A 4,515-nucleotide genomic window follows, 5' to 3' on the forward strand; every position below is an offset into this window, starting at 1 on the left:
ACTTAAGTTTAATGGAGACTTGCATACAGCTCAACCTTTGAGTTACCTCATACAACAAATGCATGTGTGTTTCCTTGAATCTAATGCAAAGAGGGCATGAGGGACTAACTTTCCGATTCCATTTAGAAATCGTAAGAAGTGAAAGAAGGAAGCAAGTAATATGTAATATCACCCTACCTCTCCAAAAACGAAAATGCTATGATGGCAAATGTTCGAGGCTAGTAAAAATGTTGGGAGGGCTGGCAAATCCAAGCAGAGATTGTTGGCAGCATGTGAGCCATAAATTTCGTAAAGACAAACAGCGGATAGCGAATCAGGGAGCTTCAATTGACCTTGGCCCCGCTTTGCCCAGGTGCAGAGCCCTTGAGGTGGGAACTTTTGCCTAATGCATCTCCTCTCCGCCCACGAGCACGGACACCTAACGACAATTATTCGGTGTGTTGCTCGTCTTCAAGTTCGATTTGTTACCAGCGCCGGGAGAGAGCCAACCCACCTGCAACTTTCGCTGAAGAGAGAGCTTTTTGGCACCCCGCCACCGAGTCGCAAGCTTATCATTGGAAATCAAGTGTTGCTGATCCTGACTTCTTGTAATCGCAGAGAGCTTACGTTGAAGGGAGATACAATCGTATCAGAAACGGTAATTCAATGGTGCTATATAAAATTCTGCGTACGTGAAAAGAGGAAACCTGCATTGTATGTAAAACAAGAAAAAAAGACAGGATTTTGTCAAGATAATTATGCTAGCTTCCCGGGTTAGGATACAACTAGCAACATATAAGGGAGTACGCATGGAGGAGGAATACCGGTGACATCACATAGCGAGGAAAGGACATCCAGCATCGTACGTTTCTACGTGTTGTATGGATTTGAAGGCTTTGTGTTGCTTCATTACAGCACATTGCAACCGATTCTGGAAATATTAGGGTAACGATGCTTGAAAAGAAGAACTTTCAGACGGGGGCAAGCCAGGGAATCAACTACGGCAAAGAATATGATCAGCATGCAAATCAAGAACAGGCGTCTTCAAGCTCTAGAGAGTCCGGCTTGACAGAGGGTATAGAACTGTCTGGCATCATCTGCAAGACAAGTGAATGCGCTGGACAGTGGTTGAAATATGTTGAGCTTAGAGGAGACACTCAGTATTCTAGACCGGATGGCTGAGCTGCCTTTGGTTCAGGACTGTGTCTCCATCTTTCAGAAGGTAAGGCAAAGAAGAATACTACCGTATGCCAAGCACGTGCATGCACAGATTTCCAATAATGGTCTGGAAGCCCATGGAGCTCTTGGGAACTACATTGTGCCAACGTTTGTGGAATGTGGAAGTGTCTCTGAAGCTCAGCAGGTTTTCAACAAGTTGTTTCATCCGAATGAGCATTCATGGACGTCTCTTATATTTGGGTACATCCAATGTGGGAGAATGCAGCACTCCCTCAACTTGTACCAGAAAATGCAAGAGAATAATATACGTCCTAGCAGGCATACACTTATGGCCGTACTGAAAGCTTGTGCTAGGCTGAAAATGGTGGAAAGAGGCCGAGAGATTCATGCCGAGATTGCACAAAAGGGGTTTGAAAGAGACCTTTTTGTCGGCAGCACCTTGGTTAACATGTATGCCAAATCCGGCTCACTTGTGCAGGCACAAGAAGTCTTTGACAAGCTTCCAGTTCGCAGTGCTGTGTCATGGAATACATTAATTGCAGGCTATGTGGATCATGGATCTGGTCAGGAAGCGCTGAAATATTTTGAAAAGATGCAATTGGAGGGCCTCTCTCCAGATGCTGTTACATTTCTCTGCATTTTGAAAGCTTGTGGCAGCATACAAGCCATAGACAGAGGCCGAGAGATACATAAAGAGATTGAGAAAAAGGGATTTGCAAGAGATCTTTTTGTTGGCAACACTTTACTGAAAATGTATGCCAAGTGTGGCTTACTTTCAGAGGCACAGGAAATCTTTGACAAGCTGCCAGGTCGTATTGTGGAATGGAATACACTGATTGCAGGATATGCTGAACATGGAAATGGCCAGGAAGCACTGAAATGTTTTGAAGAGATGCAATTGCAGGGCATCACTCCAGATGCTGTCACATATATTTGCATCTTGAAAGGTTGTGGCAGTATGCGAGCCCTAGGCCAGGGCCGAGAAATACACATGAACATTGCACAAAAGGGATTTGAAAGGGAGGCATTTGTTTGCAATACTTTAGTGGACATGTATGCTGCATGTGGCTCACTTCCAGAAGCGCAGGAAGCTTTCAACAAGCTGCCAGTCCAAGACATTGTGTCCTGGAATGCACTAATTGCAGGATATGCTGAACATGGACCTGTTCAGAAAGCACTTGAATGTTTTGAACAAATGCAAGCAGAGCACATTTTTCCTGATGCTGACACATTTGTTCGCGTCCTGAAAGCTTGTGGCAGCATAGGAGCCATAAGCAAGGGCAGGGAAGTACATGCTGAGATTACACAAAAGGGATTTGAAAGAGATCTTTTCATTGGCAACACTTTAGTTGACATGTATGCTAATTGTGGCTCACTTTCAGAGGCACGGGAAGTCTTTGACAAGCTGTCACTTCAAGATATTGTGTCGTGGAATGCATTAATAAAGGGATATGGCATAAACCATGAGGGTAATATGGCTGTACAATGCTTTGAAGACATGCAAGCACAGGGTGTGAAGCCGAATGCTATTACATTCACATGTCTTCTTATTGCATGCAGCCATACCAACCTGGTATTAAAGGGGCAAGAGTATTTTAAGGTGATGAGAGAAGATTATGGTATTTCACCGACATCAGATCACTATAGTTGCATGGTTGATCTTCTTGCACGATCAGGACGTCTATATGAGGCAGAGAAGTTCCTTGAAACCATGGAATGCCGTTCATCTGAAGAGACATGGACAGCCATGCTGAGTGCCTGCAAAACTTACGGGGAACCTGAACTAGGACTGAGGTGCTTTCAGCAGCTTGTCCAGATGTATCCAGAATTTGCTGCATCATATGTGCTCATGGCAAACATTTATTCGAATGCTGGCAGGTGGGATGAAGCGTACAAGATAGAAGAGCGGAGGAAACATGCAGGTGTAAAGAAGACAGCTGCAACTGCTTTGATAGAGGTAAATAAGAAGGTCCATGAGTTTGTGGTGGGTTACAACCAAAGTATTGAAATCTCGTCAATCCTAGAAACCTTGAGATCACGTGTGAAATGGGAAGGGTATGTACCTAACACAGATTTGGTCTTGAGAACCATTCCTCATGGGTAAAAGGAAGCTGCATTGTGCGAGCATTTAGAGAGTTCTTGCTTCTTAACATGCCACGGACCTAAAGGTTTGAGGACATGCAACGGCTGTCACAATGAAAATTATATCATAATAAGGATTAAAGATTGGAGATTTTTTAGAAAGTCTCCTGCATCCATGATTTCCAGGACATATGTACACTGCAATGTGTGCCCACACATGAATCAATTATCAGAATATATAAAGTCAGTGATGGCTGTGAAATAAAGGCTTGAATAAGTGGATGGAGATGTTAAGTTAACACAGACCTCATAGAAAAGATATGACAGATATCCAAGTGCTGAGGATTTTGTTCCATCACTCAAAATGTTACTGAGAGAAGGAAATTTATACACACAAGGTGTTACATGGATCCACTACGGATGGTGTGGCATGGTTCTATTGGACTTGTAGGGAACGCTCTCTGATTGTGAGCCTGATTCATGGGAAATGGAGAATGTAGCCTAGCTAGCTTAGGGGAGGACAAGAGCATATAGTTAAGGGCCAATTGTTGGGCCATCAATTTGATAGTAGGTAGAGCAATCAGGAAGGGCCAACCAATGGCTAGAACGAGCAGCCCCAAAACAGCAACTTTAGAGCAGCAGGTCCAGCTAGGGATCCCCAACTAAAACATGCAAGGCATCTACTAGAATATCCGTCGCATTTGGTGCGGTCCTATGGAGTACTTGCCATATCGGCTTGATTATAATGTCCCTAGTAAGTGATGTAAGAAATGTGATTTTCAAGACAAAAATGACTGACTGTTGGGCTGGTATGATGTTCTTATACTTTCATTTTGAGGTACACCAAGCTTGTTCAACTTGTACAAAAGTCCATTTTCAAGATGGTAATCAAGCACTTTTCTCTATTGTGCTAAGCAGGGGCTGCTATAGCTTTAAGAAGATCCTAAAAATCCAAGTCACTCAGAAAGAGATGGCCAACTTTCACACAGTAGAATACTTTACAATGAATAATTTCAATCATAGAGTGAATAGGGGCCTACTTAAGCAATCAGCATGCTTATTGGATGTGCCTAGCTTATACTTGATCAAATGAAACTTTTCAAGTTGTCAACAAAAACACCCAAGAGTGATGCTTTGAGTGAATTTTGAAGTTGGTTTCGAAGGAGAAACTGTTATATTTTGCAAAACAGCTCATTTGTCATTCAAATGTTGTTGTTTTTTGTTGTTTTGTGCATTGAGTAGGTAGACTAGGTAGTTTGGCATCCCCCTATCAAA

General features: G+C 43.0%; 1 pseudogene; it reads left to right on the forward strand.

Moving 5' to 3' along the window:
• The first annotated feature begins 204 nt into the window (after positions 1 to 204).
• On the forward strand, positions 205 to 4,020 carry LOC147901541 (pentatricopeptide repeat-containing protein DOT4, chloroplastic pseudogene; annotated as a pseudogene).
• The last annotated feature ends 495 nt before the right edge of the window (positions 4,021 to 4,515 follow it).

This window comes from Dipteris shenzhenensis, chromosome 5 (assembly GCF_047967505.1).
Source record: "Dipteris shenzhenensis isolate YYH24624 ecotype China chromosome 5, Dip_SZ_1.0, whole genome shotgun sequence".
In the NCBI taxonomy this organism is placed as follows: Eukaryota; Viridiplantae; Streptophyta; class Polypodiopsida; order Gleicheniales; family Dipteridaceae; genus Dipteris; species Dipteris shenzhenensis.